The sequence below is a fragment of the Suncus etruscus genome, chromosome X (genome assembly GCF_024139225.1).
Source record: "Suncus etruscus isolate mSunEtr1 chromosome X, mSunEtr1.pri.cur, whole genome shotgun sequence".
Classification (NCBI taxonomy): Eukaryota; Metazoa; Chordata; class Mammalia; order Eulipotyphla; family Soricidae; genus Suncus; species Suncus etruscus.
The window spans coordinates 49,935,105-49,953,204 of NC_064868.1; the positions used below are offsets into that span (position 1 = coordinate 49,935,105).

The 18,100-nt window shown below is 43.2% G+C and overlaps 1 protein-coding gene across 1 annotated transcript in view; it reads right to left on the reverse strand.

Moving 5' to 3' along the window:
• Positions 1-18,100, reverse strand: part of ELK1 (ETS transcription factor ELK1) — a 679,088-nt gene that overhangs the window by 310,296 nt on the left and 350,692 nt on the right. The window lies entirely within an intron of this gene.

The window sequence follows — 18,100 nt, forward strand, 5'->3', positions numbered from 1 at the left end:
GCACGTGTAGCCTTCCCTGAAGGAGAGTTGATACACCGGGAAAGGGGGAAGCCGCTGAAGTCTGCTGGAACTCAGACTCCAGCACCTATCTCTGACTGTCCCCTATGCTGTGCTGCATTCTTGGCTGATTTCATCCTGTGTGTGGCTTCATCTGGGCATGACCAGCCTTTGCTGGATGTGAGCTGATACGCCTGGAAAGGGGAAAGCTGCTGAACTCTGCTGGATCTTAGATGCAAGCAACTATTTTTGACTGTTTCTTCTGCTGTGCTGCATTCTTGGCATGATTTCATCCTGTGTGTGTCCTGATCTGTGCACGGCTAGCCTACCCTGGAGGTGAGTTGATACGTGACTGAACTCTGCTGGATCTCAAATGACAGCACCTATTTCTGACTGTCTCTTGTGCTGTGCTGCATACTTGGCATAATTTTATCCTGTGTGTGGCTTCATCTGCGCAACGCTAGCCTTCCCTGGAGGTGAGTTGATAAGCCAGGAAATGGGAAAGCCACTTACTCTGCTAGAACGCAGGTGTAGCACCTATGTCTGACTGTCTCCTGTGCTGTGCTGCATTCTTGGCCTGATATCATCATGTGTGTGTCTTCATCTGCGCACGTCTAGCCTTCCCTAGAAGTGAGTTGATATGCCAGTAAAGGGGGAAGACACTGACTCTGCAGGAGCTCAGAAGCCAGCACCTATCTCTGACTGTCTCCTGTGCTGTGCTGCCTTCTTGGACTGATTTCATCCTGTGTGTGGCTTCATCTGTGCGCGGCTAGCTTCCCTAAAGGTGAGCTGATACGCCAGAAAGGGGGAAGCGGCTGAACTTTGCTGTACATCAGGTGCCAGCACCTGTCTCTGACTGACTCCTGTGCTTTGCTGCATTCTGGGCCTGATTTCATCCTGTGTGTGGCTTCATCTGCGCATGGCTAGCCTTTCCTGGAGGTGAGTTGATAAGCAAGGAGACAATGAAGCGGCTGAAATCTGCTCGAATTCAGATGCCAGCACCTATCTCTGACTGTCTCCTGTGCTGTGCTGCATTCTTGGACTGATTTCATCCTGTGTGTGGCTTCATCTGTGTTCGGCTAGCCTTCCCTAGAAGTGAGTTTTTATGCCTGTAAAGGGGGAAGACACTGACTCTGCTGGAGCTCAGATGTCAGCACCTGTCTCTGACTGTCTCCTGTGCTGTGCTGCCTTCTTGGACTGATTTCATTCTGTGTGTGACTTCATCTGTGCTCGGCTAGCCTTCCCTAAAGGTGAGTTGATACGCCCAGAAAGGGCGAAGCGGCTGAACTTTGCTGTAACTCAGATGCCAGCACCTGTGTCTGACTGTCTCTTGTGCTGTGCTGCATTCTTGGCCTGATTTCTTCCTTTGTTTGGCTTCATCTGCGCATGGCTAGCCTTTCCTGGAGGTGAGTTGATAAGCAAGGAGACAAAGAAGCGGCTAAAATCTGCTGGAACTCAGATGCCAGTACCTATATTTGTATCTCCTATGCTGTGCTGCATTCTTGGCCTGATTTCGTTCTGATTGTCGCTTCATCTGTGCAAGACTACCATTCCCTGAGCTGAGTTGATAAGCCGGGAAAGGGGAAAGCAGCTGACACTGCAGGAATTCAGATGCCAGCACCCATCTCTTACTGTCCCCTATGCTGTGCTGCATTCTTGGCCTTATTTCATCCTGTTCGTGGCTTTATGTCACATGGCTAGCCTTCCCTGGAGGTGAGTTGTTACGCCCGGGAAGAGGGAAGCCGCTGATTCTGCTGGAATTCAGATGCCAGCACCTATCTCTGACCGCCTCCTGTGCTATGCTGCATTCTTGGCCTGAATTCATCTTTTGTGTTGCTTCATCTGCGCATGGCATGCCTTTTTTTTTTAGCTGAGTTGGTAAGCCAGGAGACAAGGAAGGTGCTGAACTTTGCTGGAACTCAGATGCCAGAACCTGTCTCTGACTGTCTCCTGTGCTGTGCTGCATTTATGGCCTGATTTCATACTGTGTGTGGCTTCATCTGCGTATGGCTTGCCTTCCCTAAAGGTGAGTTGATAAGCATTGAAAGGGGGCAATCAGTTGAAATCTCCAGGAACTTAGATGCCAGCACCTATCTCTGACTGTCTCCTGGGCTGTGCTGCATTCTGGGCCTGATTTCATCCTGTGTGTGGCTTTATCTGCGCATGGCTAGCCTTTCCTGTAGGTGAGTTGATAAGCAAGGAGACAAAGAAGCGGCTGAAATCTGCTGGAACTCAGATGCCAGCACCTATCTCTGACTGTCTCCTGTTCTGTACTGCATTCTTGGCCTGATTTCGTTCTCAGTGTGGCTTCATCTGCGTAAGGCTACTCTTCTCTGAGGTGAGTTGATAAGCCGGGAAATGGGAAAGCATCTGACACTGCAGGAACTCAGAAGCAGCACCTCTCTCTGACTGTCTCCTATGCTGTGCTGCATTCTGGGCCTGATTTCATCCTGTTTGTGGCTTTATGTCACATGGCTAGCCTACTCTGGAGGTGATTTGATATGTCCGGAAAGAGGGAAGCCGCTGATTCTGCTGGAATTCAGATGCCAGCACCTATCTCTGACTGCCTCCTGTGCTATGCTGCATTCTTGGCCTGATTTCATCTTTTGTGTTGCTTCATCTGCGCATGGCCTACCTTTTTTTTTAGCTGTGTTGGTAAGCCAGGAGACAAGGAAGGTGCTGAACTTTGCTGGAACTCAGATGCCAGCACCTGTCTCTGACTGTCTCCTGTGCTGTGCTGCATTCTTGGCCTGATTTCATCCTGTGTGTGGCTTCATCTGCGCATGGCTTGCCTTCCCTAAAGGTGAGTTGATAAGCATTGAAAGGGGCAATCATTTGAAATCTCCAGGAACTTAGATGCCAGCACCTATCTCTGACTGTCTCCTGGGCTGTGCTGAATTCTGGGCCTGATTTCATCCTGTGTGTGGCTTCATCTGCGCATGGCTAGCCTTTCCTGGAGGTGAGTTGATAAGCAAGGAGACAAATAAGCGGCTGAAATCTGCTGGAACTCAGATGCCAGCACCTATCTCTGACTGTCTCCTGTTCTGTACTGCATTCTTGGCCTGATTTCGTTCTCAGTGTGGCTTCATCTGCGTAAGGCTACTCTTCTCTGAGGTGAGTTGATAAGCTGGGAAAGGGGAAAGCAGCTGATAGTGCAGGAACTCAGATGCAGTACCTCTCTCTGTCTGTCCCCTATGGTGTGCTGCATTCTTGGCCTGATTTTGTCCTGTCTGTGGCTTCATCTGCACATGGCTAACCTTTCTTGGAGATGAGTTGATAAGCAAGCAGACAAAGTAGCAGCTGAAATCTTCTGGAACTCAGATGCCAGCACCTATCTCTGACTGTCTCCTGTGCTGTGCTGCTTTCTTGTCCTGATTTAATCCACTGTGTGGCTTCCTCTGCACATGGCTAGCCTTCCCTGGAGGTGAGTTTATATACCAAGAGAGGGGGAAGCCACTGACTCTTCTGAAACTCAAATGCCAGCACCTATTTCTGTCTCCTGTGCTGTGCCACATTCTTGGCCTGATTTCATCCTGAGTGTGGCTTCATCTGGGAACGGCTTGCCTTCCCTGGCAGTGAGTTTATATGCCCGGAAAGGGGGAAGCCACTGACTCTGTGTTGCAAGTCAGCCCCTGAAGAATTTGACTGATGGAGTGATAGAGTATGTGGCCTTTCTTTTCCAGCTCGGAGCACGCGTGTGCCACCCTTTCTAGCTTACGATTCTGAGTTGAAACAGCATGTAAACAGCTCGCAGACAGTCAGGCTTGTGGAAATATTAGCTTTATTCGGTGGACAAGACTGAAGTCCAAAAACTCAGCCTCAGTTCCAGCAAAAAGCCTTTCGCCTTCCACAGACCCTTGTTTTTATCCCCCAGAATCAGGTACCATCCAATGGTGGGATCAGATACCAACCAATGGTGGAAGCAGAATCAGGTACTACCCTAGGGTGTGGGCAGAATGCCAGGTCACACCCTAGGGTATGGCACAATCACCAATCAGTGTGAGTAGCATAGTAATCCCCTAAAATATTTACATAGACAACAATTCTCCCATTTGTTTTTAGTAAACAAACAATATTGTCTACAATTATTAAAGGAAAAATTAGTCAATAATAAAAGAGCAGCTGTTTGCATAAGTGCATTACAGGAAAATGTAAATAAAAACTTCTAACCTAAACACAGGGTGTCTAAAACCAGAAACATGTATCAAGGAATCAACTACAAGCTCCTGAGAAGATAAATCTAAGATGTACATAGATCCTTCGAAGAGATGCCAGAAAGGTTGTGTAGCAGGCAAGAAGAAGCACCTTTTCTTTATTTGTTGTTGTTGTTGTTGTTGGTTTTTGGGTCACACCTGGCATTTCTCAGGTGTTACTCCTGGCTCCACGTTCAGAAATCGCTCCTGGCAGATACCGGCATTCGAACCAATGACCTTCTGCATGAAAGGCAAATGCCTTACCTCCATGTTATCTCTCCGGCCCCATTTTCATTCAAGTCCAGGTAGACCAGAAAGCCCATCTTTGAGGACATTGAACTAGGTCTTATTTCGGAGAAAGAGGCACACACACACACCCCCTGCACAGTGGGGAGCCACTGCAATGATGATCAATAGGTATCTGAACGTAATCCAAGTTCTTAATCCAGGCTGAAGTCCATATGATGTCCAAAATTGATGTCGATTATTTATAGATGGGAGCTTAAGTCACAAACCAAAACGAAATGTTTAAGGCAGAGACCCTCCCTGTGTAAATAAACAACTTGATGGCCCATCCAAAATGGATGGAACCTCCTATAAACCTAGTATTTTGCCTATGATGCGCCCACACAAAAAACCCTGAGAACAGACAAAAATATCATTTAGGAAATTATAGACAACAATATCTAACTCACAAACCTAAAATCAAGAAAGCAAAAACCCTAATGTAATACAATATCAATTCCTAAGATTAAAAACTAAAATAGAAAAACATTAATTACAATAGTCAAAAGAAGTGTAGCATCAAATATAATTTCAAAGGATTACAATTATAAGAAAAATACAAAAGGTGAAAGTTCTACAGAGTCCAATACCAATCTGTAAAGATGAGGGGTCTGGAACTCCGAAAAGACCAGCAAAAGACACTTGATGGGTCTGGAAAAGCGGATTGAAGCCTTGTACAGGAGATAACATCAAGCTGAATGAAGAAGGAAGGCCAGTACAGTCATCCATGTGTTGGGGCATCCCCAAGCGTTACATTATTACCATCATGAGTTGGTTGGGCTTCTGCATTTTCTTTGGGATTGGTGCAATCTTGGGGTAGCCATTGTAGAAATGGTCAACAATAGCACTGTGTATGTGGATGGAAAACCAGAAATTCAGATAGCACAGTTTAACTGGGATCCAGAGACTGTGGGTCTTATCCATGGATCTTTTCTCTGGGGTTACATTGTGACACAAATTCCAGGTGGCTTCATTTCCAACAAGTTTGCAGCATATATGGTGTAAAATTCCAACAGTCACGGATTTCTTCCTCAGGCCGAGATCAGGAGGCTTGTAGTTGTGGGTGAAGGAGATGAGTTGCACATGTGAAGGGAATCCTGAAAATTAAATGTTAAGGAATAGGAAAAGAGAAGGTAGGATAAGGAAGACTAAATTGGGGAAGATAAAGTAAGGAAAAAGGGAACTATATACAAAATATGCAGAACAGACAGACACTAAACAAGACATATCCATACAGACTTCACAAAAAAATATGGCCATAACACTCACTCATAATAAAAATCTTTGTTGGAAAGGATCCAAAATAGAGCAAAAGAAAAGAGAATTCGGCTGAATCAACTAAAAGTGCCTTAAAATGTAATAGCTGGAAACTGTTTAGATAAATCATTTCAAATTCAAAAAAATTTTTTTGGCAGAGTAGAGCAGATCTGAAAGAGAATTTCATGTGTAATACAAACATGGAAAACTCTACTATAAGTGTATAACAGTATATATACAAAGTTATTGTATAACAGTAACTCTACGATAATCAATCATAGGCAAGAAACACTGTGAAGAAAGTCCACCTAAAATTATCATTATGTCAGCGTCTTAAAACCTAAATTGAGGGAAATAAAGCAATGATGTTAAAATAAAAAGAATGAAAGTCGTTAAATGAGTATACCTAGAAAGAAAAACATTAATATGATGATAAATTTCTCTTTCAGGTAAACCTTTACTAAATTAAATTGTAAAATTTCATGATTAACTGAGACCTAGAGCAATAATGAAATTAAGACATAAATCCATCATACAAGAAAACACATTGGGGGTCCATGATTTTCAATCCATATTCATTGATCATGCCTGTGAAAAGAATCCTAGAGCATTAATAGCAACCGATAAGGAAGTGAAATGATTATCTGGTGTTCATTGTAGATCTTTAAGAAGTATAAAACAGGATGTATGCTGCTGTGGATTTCACCAATGTATTAGGGACTTTTTTGATCTTCTTGTCATCAAAATTAATTCAGTGTTGTTTTGCAGCAATTTTACAGTATGAAGTACAGTGCCCATAGTGAACTTTACCATAATGGTTTGACACAGACGATAAGTTGTATTTCTTAATCTTGCTTTTATTCTCTGAAGTGAATTCTACTAAATTGAGGTCTTCTAAAGGAAAATCTACATAAGTATGCAATTTTTTATTTGTTTGCCATCAAAAGCAAAACGTTTCAAGTGTATTATAAGTACTGGTGGCAGTTTCCATAAGTATGTTTTCTTTGAAAAATCCCTTCTAGTTTTGCAGCTGTTGCACAGAACTTTATTGTCATCTCTTAACTCTTCTTCTTTAAAAATTCAAAGAGACATTCCTGTAATGTACATTTATCTGTAGATGTAACAGCCAGAGACAAATGAACAAATGTCTCATAAACCTCAGACTTTTGGTGGCATGTGAGACACTGTAGTATAGATTTAAATTGTCCTTGAAAGAGATCATAAATAATAGATTTGTGAGCCTTTTGGTTACTGGACTAAATTGTTCATAATTTTCATTTTTCATAAGATGTGTAGTTTTGTCTGTCATTAGATTTACAGTAAGCAAGTCCTGATGTAGTCCCTCTATTAGGAACATTAGTAGTTCGTGTGGATCCTGCCGATTGTGTCCAGCAAACTGGTCATTAAGTAAACCAATTGTTACTTTGAAGCTTTCAGGGTTAATATATCTATGAAATCCATTTCCCATGCTTTTGATGAGCTGACCAAATTCTTCAGCTAATTTACCTTCATGCCCCATCGGATTTTTCTTGTTAATATCCTTTTTATAATGATCTTGATGAAAATACTGAGTCAAGTCTGAAATATTATACAAGCATTGCAATATTGAGTTCATGTAGCAAGAGTTTCCTATATTTTGGAGCCCAGTTAAGACAGGTTCCTGTCTTTCCTTTTGCATCTCGGAGTGTAAGAGTTTATCACTACCATCAGTCTCACTCATTGTATGGTGTGTGACAGCAAAATCGTTGTTCCCTGCCCCAGAGACCTCAGCAATATTACTGTTGTTAGTGTCTGGAGTATTCTGTTTTTGCTCTGAAGGGGAGTTTATAGTCTGAACCTGATCATTTGTGCTAGCCTAATTTCTAACAAGGCGTAATGGAACCCAAAATTTCTTGGGAGGGTTGTCATTTGTAGAAACATAGGCATAACACCTTCCTCTTAGGAGAAGATATCCAGCTATCCATTTTTCATTTTCCTTGATCCAAATAGCTTTATGGGTTGTTTCTTGTCTCTGAGTATCTTCTTTAAAATGTCTTTCCACTGCAGTGTAACTTTCCCTTGGGGTAAGTTTAAGTAATTTAGTGCGATAAGAGTTAAAGATAGCAAATCTGTTGGTGGTAAACCTCTTTTTCTATTTTTTTGCAATTGAGTTTTTAAGGTTCTGTGAGTCCTTTCTACAATGGCCTGTCCCCTACAATTGTAAGGAATTCCTTTCAGATGTTTTATCTGCCATTCTTTACAAAAAAATTCAAAAGTTTTGCTAACATAGGCTGGCCCATTATCAGTTTTTATAGAATATGGAATACCCATCACAGAAAAACATTGTAAAATAAAACTACAATCAGCCTTAGATTTTTGAGAAGACATGGGAATTGCCCACATAAAACGAGAATATGTGTCCACCACAACATGAAGATAAGGTTTTCTTGGAAATAAATCTGTTTGAGTTATATCCATTTGCCAAAGTTTGTTAGACTGTAAGCCTCTTAGGTTTGCTCCTGCTATGTGAGTCTTTTTTGTTAACGGAGCACATACGTTGCAGTTTTCTAAAATTTCTCTAGCTTGCCTCCATGGAATTTGGTAATTCACATGTAAATGGCGAGCATTTGTGTGTAGGGCTGAATATTCCTCTACAGGTGATTTAAATATAGATATTGCTAGCAAGTCAGCAGTTTTATTTCCTTGAGCCATCGGTCCTGGAAGACCTGAGTGGGCTCTAATATGCGTGATGAAGATGGGCTCAGTTCGTTTTGGAAGAAGCTGCTGTAATCGTTTAAGTAAGTTCTGTATGATCGGGTTATTAGCATTAAGGGAAGCAGTGGCTATCACATGACATAAATTTACCACATACAAAGAATCAGAAACTATATTCATGGCTTCAGATACATTTTCTAATAGGTAAATTAACGTTGCTAATTCAACTTTCTGTGCAGATTTATATTTGGTATCTATGGTCATATTAATGTTGTCTCCGGTTATTCCTCCTTTTCCATTTTGGGATCCATCAATGTAAAAAACCTTGGCATTGGGAATAGGGGAATCCCGAACAATTGAAGAAATAACAAACTGAGTTTTCTTTAAAAAGTCCCAAGTTTTTCCTGCTGGATAATGGGAGGATATTTCTCCTGTGAAATCTTAGAGGGCTCTTTGTAGAGATTCATTAAAGAGGCAATATTGACTCAATTTCCATTTTTGGTACTGGCAAAACTATTATATCTGGGTCAAAACCTAGTAAAGATATAGATCTGAGTCTTGCCTTGATAATAATCTCTGAAATCAGTTGCAAGTACGGGACAATTGAGCGAGGTTGTTTGCTATGTAAATACACCCATTCCAAAGATTCTGACTGTTGCATCAAGGCCCCTGTGGGGATTTCTATAGTAGGGAAGATTAACAGAAATACCTTTTCTCCTGGGATGAATCTTAAGAGAAACAATTTTTGTAGTCTCCTCAAGAATATGTCCAATTCATTTTTGGCAGCTGTTGTTAAGTTTCTCGGGCTATCTAAAGCAGGGTCACCCTCCAACATTTTAAACAGATTAGATAACTCTGCATTCGGGATTCCTAGTGCAGGGCAGAGCCAATTTACATCACCTAAAAGTCTCTGAAAATCATTAAGCATTCTGAGGTTTTCTTTTTTTTTTTTTTTGAAATATATGTACAATTTATTGCATGTAATAATGATTAGCATTATTTTCTTCAGGCTTGTTGTGGTGCTTTGTGCAGGGTTGTGACTTCTTATGTTTGTTCAATCTAAAACTTTGATAACTAGTATCTTTATTATTTTTTGGACTTTTTGGGGGCAACACCCAGTGATGCTCAGAAGTTACTTCTGGCTATGCACTCAGAAATCGCTCCTGGCTTGGAGGACCCTATGGGACGCCGTGGGATCAATCCATGGTCCGTGCAAGGCAAACGCCCTACCTCTGGACAACTGCTGCAGCCCCTGATAACTAGTATCTTTTTTTTTTTTTGCATAATTTTTTTTTATTTAAACACCTTGATTACATACATGATTGTGTTTGGGTTTCAGTCATAAAAGGAACACCACCCATCACCAGTGCAACATTCCCATCACCCAAGTCCCAAATCTCCCTCCTCCCCACCCAACCCCCGCCTGTACCCTAAACAGGCTCTACATTTCCCTCATACATTCTCAATATTAGGACAGTTCAAAATGTAGTTATTTCTCTAACTAAACTCATCACTCTTTGTGGTGAGCTTCCTGAGGTGAGCTGGAACTTCCAGCTCTTTTCTCTTTTGTGTCTGAAAATTATTATTACAAGGGTGTCTTTCATTTTTCTTAAAACCCATAGATGAGTGAGACCATTCTGCGTTTTTCTCTCTCTCTCTGACTTATTTCACTCAGCATAATAGATTCCATGTACATCCATGTATAGGAAAATTTCATGACTTCATCTCTCCTGACAGCTGCATAATATTCCATTGTGTATATGTACCACAGTTTCTTTAGCCATTCGTCTGTTGAAGGGCATCTTGGTTGTTTCCAGAGTCTTGCTATGGTAAATAGAGCTGCAATGAATATAGGTGTAAGGAAGGGGTTTTTGTATTGTATTTTTGTGTTCCTAGGGTATATTCCTAGGAGTGGTATAGCTGGATCATATGGGAGCTCGATTTCCAGTTTTTGGAGGAATCTCCATATCGCTTTCCATAAAGGTTGAACTAGACAGCATTCCCACCAGCAGTGGATAAGAGTTCCTTTCTCTCCACATCCCCGCCAACACTGTTTATTCTCATTCTTTGTGATGTGTGCCATTCTCTGGGGTGTGAGGTGGTATCTCATCGTTGTTTTGATTTGCATCTCCCTGATGATTAGTGATGTGGAACATTTTTTCATGTGTCTTTTGGCCATCTGTATTTCTTCTTTGTCAAAATGTCTGTTCATTTCTTCTCCCCATTTTTTGATGGGGTTAGATGTTTTTTTCTTGTAAAGTTCTGTCAGTGCCTTGTATATTTTGGAGATTAGCCCCTTATCTGATGGGTATTGGGTGAATAGTTTCTCCCACTCAGTGGGTGGCTCTTGTATCCTGGGCACTATTTCCTTTGAGGTGCAGAAGCTTCTCAGCTTAATATATTCCCATCTGTTAATCTCTGCTTTCACTTGCTTGGAGAGTGCAGTTTCCTCCTTGAAGATGCCTGTAATGCCTTGTAGTGTTTTGCCTATGTGCTGTTCTATATATCTTATGGTTTTGGGGCTGATATCGAGGTCTTTAATCCATTTGGATTTTACCTTTGTACATGATGTTAGCTGGGGGTCTAAGTTTAATTTTTTGCAAGTGGCTATCCAATTGTGCCAACACCACTTGTTGAAGAGGCTTTCCCTGCTCCATTTAGGATTTCCTGCTCCTTTATCAAAAATTAGATGGTTGTATCTCTGGGGAACATTTTCTGAGTATTCAAGCCTATTCCACTGATCTGAGGACCTATCCTTATTCCAATACCATGCTGTTTTGATAACTGTTGCTTTGTAGTACAGTTTAAAGTTGGGAAAAGTAATTCCTCCCATATTCTTTTTCCCAATGATTGCTTTAGCTATTCGAGGGTGATTATTGTTCCAAATGAATTTCAAAAGTGTCTGATCCACTTCTTTGAAGAATGTCATGGGTATCTTTAGAGGGATGGCATTAAATCTGTATAATGCCTTGGGGAGTATTGACATTTTGATGATGTTAATCCTGCCAATCCATGAGCAGGGTATGTGTTTCCATTTCCGTGTGTCCTCTCTTATTTCTTGGAGCAGAGTTTTATAGTTTTCTTTGTATAGGTCCTTCACATATTTAGTCAAGTTGATTCCAAGATATTTGAGTTTGTGTGGTACTATTGTGAATGGGGTTGTTTTCTTAATGTCCATTTCATCCTTATTACTATTGGTATATAGAAAGGCCATTGATTTTTGTGTGTTAATTTTGTAGCCTGCCACCTTGCTATATGAGTCTATTGTTTCTAGAAGCTTTTTGATAGAGTCTTTAGGGTTTTCTAAGTAGAGTATCATGTCATCTGCAAACAGTGAGAGCTTGACTTCTTCCTTTCCTATCTGGATTCCCTTGATATCCTTTTCTTGCCTAATCGCTATAGCAAGTACTTCCAGTGCTATGTTGAATAGGAGTGGTGAGAGAGGACAGCCTTGTCTTGTGCCAGAATTTAGAGGGAAGGCTTTCACTTTTTCTCCATTGAGGATAATATTTGCCACTGGCTTGTGGTAGATGGCCTTCACTATATTGAGAAAGGTTCCCTCCATTCCCATCTTGCTGAGAGTTTTGATCAAGAATGGGTGTTGGACCTTATCAAATGCTTTCTCTGCATCTATTGATATGATCATGTGGTTTTTATTTTTCTTGTTATTGATGTTGTGTATTATGTTGATAGATTTACGGATGTTAAACCAGCCTTGCATTCCTGGGATGAAACCTACTTGATCGTAGTGGATGATCTTCTTAACGAGGCATTGAATCCTATTTGCCAGGATTTTGTTGAGGATCTTTGCATCTGCATTCATCAGTGATATTGGTCTGTAATTTTCTTTTTTGGTAGCGTCTCTGTCTGGTTTAGGTATCAAGGTGATGTTGGCTTCATAAAAGCTATTTGGAAGTGTTTCTGTTTGTTCAATTTCATGAAAGAGTCTTGCCAAGATTGGCAGTAGTTCCTCTTGGAAAGTTTGATAGAATTCATTAGTGAATCCATCTGGACCTGGGCTTTTGTTTTTCGGCAGACATTTGATTACTGTTTTAATTTCATCAATGGTGATGGGGGTGTTTAGATATGCTACATCCTCTTCCTTCAACCGTGGAAGATTATAAGAGTCCAAGAATTTATCCATTTCTTCCAGGTTCTCATTTTTAGTGGCGTAGAGTTTTTCAAAGTAGTTTCTGATTACCCTTTGAATCTCTGTCATATCAGTAGTGATCTCTCCTTTTTCATTCCTGATACGAGTTATCAAGTTTCTCTCTCTCTCTTTCTTTGTTAGGTTTGCCAGTGGTCTATCAATCTTGTTTATTTTTTCAAAGAACCAACTTCTGCTTTCGTTGATCTTTCGGATTGTTTTTTGAGTTTCCACTTCGTTGATTTCTGCTCTCAGCTTTGTTATTTCCTTCTGTCTTCCTATTCTTGGGTCCTTTTGTTGAGCATTTTCTAGTTCTATTAGCTGTGTCATTAAGCTACTCAGGTAAGCTCCTTCTTCCTTCCTGATGTGTGCTTGCAAAGCTATAAATTTTCCTCTCAGTACTGCTTTTGCTGTGTCCCATAGGTTCTGAGAGTTTGTGTCTTTATTGTCATTTGTTTCCAGGAACCTTTTTATTTCCTCCTTGATTTCATCTCTGACCCACTGGTTATTGAGCATGAGGCTGTTTAACTTCCAGGTGTTAAAGTGTTTCTTCTGAGTCCCTTTGGAGTTCACAAATAATTTCAGAGCCTTGTGGTCAGCGAAGGTAGTCTGCAAAATTTCTATCCTCTTGATCTTATGGAGGTATGTTTTATGTGCCAGCATGTAGTCTATCCTGGAGAATGTCCCATGTACATTGGAGAAGAATGTGTATCCAGGTTTCTGGGGATGGAGTGTCCTATATATATTCACTAGGCCTCTTTCTTCCATTTCTCTCCTCAGGTCTAGTATATTCTTGTTGGGTTTCAGTCTGGTTGACCTGTCCAGTGTTGACAAGGCTGTGTTAAGGTCCCCCACAATTATTGTGTTGTTGTTGATATTATTTTTCAGATTTGTCAACAGTTGTATTAAATATTTTGCTGGCCCCTCATTCGGTGCATATATGTTTAGGAGAGTGAATTCTTCCTGCTCTACGTACCCCTTGATTAATATAAAATGTCCGTCTTTGTCCCTTACAACCTTCCTGAGTATAAAGTTTGCATTATCTGATATTAGTATGGCCACTCCAGCTTTTTTATGGGTGTTGTTTGCTTGGATAACTTTTCTCCAGCCTTTTATTTTGAGTCTATGTTTGTTCTGACTATTCAGGTGCGTTTCTTGTAGGCAGCAGAAGGTTGGATTGAGTTTTTTGATCCATTTAGCCACTCTGTGTCTCTTAACTGGTGCATTTAGTCCATTAACGTTGAGAGAAAGAATTGTCCTGGGATTTAACGCCATCTTTATTTCAAAATTTGGTGTGTCTTTTGGGTAGTCTTGTCTTAGATTAGGTCTTTTAGTTTTTCTCTTAAGACTGGTTTTGTGTCTGTGAAGTTTCTGAGCTGTTTTTTGTCTGTGAAACCATGTATTCTTCCATCAAACCGGAAAGTGAGTTTTGCTGGGTATAGTATTCTGGGTGAAGCATTCATTTCATTCAGTCTTGTCACAATATCCCACCACTGCTTTCTGGCATTGAGCGTTTCTGGTGACAGGTCTGCTGTAAATCTCAGGGAAGCTTGCTTGAACATGATTTCCCCTTTTGATCTTGCTGTTTTCAGAATTCTGTCTCTATCTGTGGGATTTGTCATTGTGACTAGGATGTGTCTTGGGGTGGTTTTTCTGGGGTCTCTTTTGGTTGGTACTCTTCGGGCATGCAGGATTTGATCACATATATTCTTTAGCTCTGGAAGTTTCTCTTTAATGATGTTCTTGACCATTGATTCTTCCTGGAAATTTTCTTCCTGGGTCTCTGGGACTCCAATGATTCTTAAGTTGTTTCTGTTGATCTTATCATAGACTTCTATTTTCGTCTGTTCCCATTCTTTGACTAATTTTTCCATTGTCTGCTCATTTGCTTTAAGTTTTTTGTCCAATCTCTCCTGCTGTATGGAATTGTTATGTATCTCATCTTCCACAGCACCAAGTCTATTCACAGCTTCTGATACCCTGTCCCAGAGCTTATCCATTTTGTCATTCACTTCGTTTACTGACTTTTTCAGTCCTGTTAGTTGACATGTTATTTCAGTTTGGAGTTTTGTCATTTCTGCCTTCATATTTTCTTGGTTCTTATTAGTGTTCTGTTCAACTCGATCCATGGTTTCTTGGAGTCTGTTGAGCACCTTCCATATTGCTATTCTAAAGTCCTTATCTGAGAGGTTGATTAGTTGTTCAGTCATTATCTGGTCTTCAGAATTGTCATCTTCATTCTCTATGTCTGATGCTGGCCTGCGTTGTTTCCCCATTGTCACACTTGTATTGTGGGTTTTTCTACGTGTTGTGGTGGTATTCATTGTCTATATGATGTAGGCAATACACTTTTCTGGCTCCTCCCTTTCTGGATGGGCTGACTTGCCTCTAAGGGAGGGGAGTCCTCCTTGGATGAAGCCTCACAGTGGGTCAAATCTTAGGCCTGAGCATGCAACAGAGAAGACAGTCCAGAGAGAAATGTTTGCTTCTGTGATATAGCGCCGTTCTTAGTGTGATTTTTCCTTCTTGTTGCAATGGAGTTCTTTCCTTAGAAAGAGTGCACGGCCGCGTAGCGAAGCGGAGCGGCCGTGCTCCTCTGAGCCTCTTTTTGCCCCACTCGCAAGAGTTTCACGCAAGAGGACAGTAGACAGACATAGACAGGTCACACTCACAGTCTTTCACAGCTGAGCTCCACTGGGCCGGTGTACTTTCGCGGATTTTCCCCGCCTGGTGTCACACACAGGGAGCCAGCTTTTGCAAAGGTTAGCCGGTTTTTATGCTCTGAAGTCCCTCCCTGAAAATGGCGTCTGGGCGAGCGAGGTTTCTGGAGGCTCTTTTTGCCCCACTCGCAAGAGTTTCACGCAAGAGGACAGTAGACAGACATAGACAGGTCACACTCACAGTCTTTCACAGCTGAGCCCCACTGGGCCGGTGTACTTTCGCGGATTTTCCCCGCCTGGTGTCACACACAGGGAGCCAGCTTTTGCAAAGGTTAGCCGGTTTTTATGCTCTGAAGTCCCTCCCTGAAAATGGCGTCTGGGCGAGCGAGGTTTCTGGAGGCTCTTTTTGCCCCACTCGCAAGAGTTTCATGCAAGAGGACAGTAGACAGACATAGACAGGTCACACTCACAGTCTTTCACAGCTGAGCCCCACTGGGCCGGTGTACTTTCGCGGATTTTCCCCGCCTGGTGTCACACACAGGGAGCCAGCTTTTGCAAAGGTTAGCCGGTTTTTATGCTCTGAAGTCCCTCCCTGAAAATGGCGTCTGGGCGAGCGAGGTTTCTGGAGGCTCTTTTTGCCCCACTCGCAAGAGTTTCACGCAAGAGGACAGTAGACAGACATAGACAGGTCACACTCACAGTCTTTCACAGCTGAGCTCCACTGGGCCGGTGTACTTTCGCGGATTTTCCCCGCCTGGTGTCACACACAGGGAGCCAGCTTTTGCAAAGGTTAGCCGGTTTTTATGCTCTGAAGTCCCTCCCTGAAAATGGCGTCTGGGCGAGCGAGGTTTCTGGAGGCTCTTTTTGCCCCACTCGCAAGAGTTTCACGCAAGAGGACAGTAGACAGACATAGACAGGTCACACTCACAGTCTTTCACAGCTGAGCCCCACTGGGCCGGTGTACTTTCGCGGATTTTCCCCGCCTGGTGTCACACACAGGGAGCCAGCTTTTGCAAAGGTTAGCCGGTTTTTATGCTCTGAAGTCCCTCCCTGAAAATGGCGTCTGGGCGAGCGAGGTTTCTGGAGGCTCTTTTTGCCCCACTCGCAAGAGTTTCACGCAAGAGGACAGTAGACAGACATAGACAGGTCACACTCACAGTCTTTCACAGCTGAGCCCCACTGGGCCGGTGTACTTTCGCGGATTTTCCCCGCCTGGTGTCACACACAGGGAGCCAGCTTTTGCAAAGGTTAGCCGGTTTTTATGCTCTGAAGTCCCTCCCTGAAAATGGCGTCTGGGCGAGCGAGGTTTCTGGAGGCTCTTTTTGCCCCACTCGCAAGAGTTTCACGCAAGAGGACAGTAGACAGACATAGACAGGTCACACTCACAGTCTTTCACAGCTGAGCTCCACTGGGCCGGTGTACTTTCGCGGATTTTCCCCGCCTGGTGTCACACACAGGGAGCCAGCTTTTGCAAAGGTTAGCCGGTTTTTATGCTCTGAAGTCCCTCCCTGAAAATGGCGTCTGGGCGAGCGAGGTTTCTGGAGGCTCTTTTTGCCCCACTCGCAAGAGTTTCACGCAAGAGGACAGTAGACAGACATAGACAGGTCACACTCACAGTCTTTCACAGCTGAGCCCCACTGGGCCGGTGTACTTTCGCGGATTTTCCCCGCCTGGTGTCACACACAGGGAGCCAGCTTTTGCAAAGGTTAGCCGGTTTTTATGCTCTGAAGTCCCTCCCTGAAAATGGCGTCTGGGCGAGCGAGGTTTCTGGAGGCTCTTTTTGCCCCACTCGCAAGAGTTTCACGCAAGAGGACAGTAGACAGACATAGACAGGTCACACTCACAGTCTTTCACAGCTGAGCCCCACTGGGCCGGTGTACTTTCGCGGATTTTCCCCGCCTCGTGTCACACACAGGGAGCCAGCTTTTGCAAAGGTTAGCCGGTTTTTATGCTCTGAAGTCCCTCCCTGAAAATGGCGTCTGGGCGAGCGAGGTTTCTGGAGGCTCTTTTTGCCCCACTCGCAAGAGTTTCACGCAAGAGGACAGTAGACAGACATAGACAGGTCACACTCACAGTCTTTCACAGCTGAGCTCCACTGGGCCGGTGTACTTTCGCGGATTTTCCCCGCCTGGTGTCACACACAGGGAGCCAGCTTTTGCAAAGGTTAGCCGGTTTTTATGCTCTGAAGTCCCTCCCTGAAAATGGCGTCTGGGCGAGCGAGGTTTCTGGAGGCTCTTTTTGCCCCACTCGCAAGAGTTTCACGCAAGAGGACAGTAGACAGACATAGACAGGTCACACTCACAGTCTTTCACAGCTGAGCCCCACTGGGCCGGTGTACTTTCGCGGATTTTCCCCGCCTGGTGTCACACACAGGGAGCCAGCTTTTGCAAAGGTTAGCCGGTTTTTATGCTCTGAAGTCCCTCCCTGAAAATGGCGTCTGGGCGAGCGAGGTTTCTGGAGGCTCTTTTTGCCCCACTCGCAAGAGTTTCACGCAAGAGGACAGTAGACAGACATAGACAGGTCACACTCACAGTCTTTCACAGCTGAGCCCCACTGGGCCGGTGTACTTTCGCGGATTTTCCCCGCCTGGTGTCACACACAGGGAGCCAGCTTTTGCAAAGGTTAGCCGGTTTTTATGCTCTGAAGTCCCTCCCTGAAAATGGCGTCTGGGCGAGCGAGGTTTCTGGAGGCTCTTTTTGCCCCACTCGCAAGAGTTTCACGCAAGAGGACAGTAGACAGACATAGACAGGTCACACTCACAGTCTTTCACAGCTGAGCCCCACTGGGCCGGTGTACTTTCGCGGATTTTCCCCGCCTGGTGTCACACACAGGGAGCCAGCTTTTGCAAAGGTTAGCCGGTTTTTATG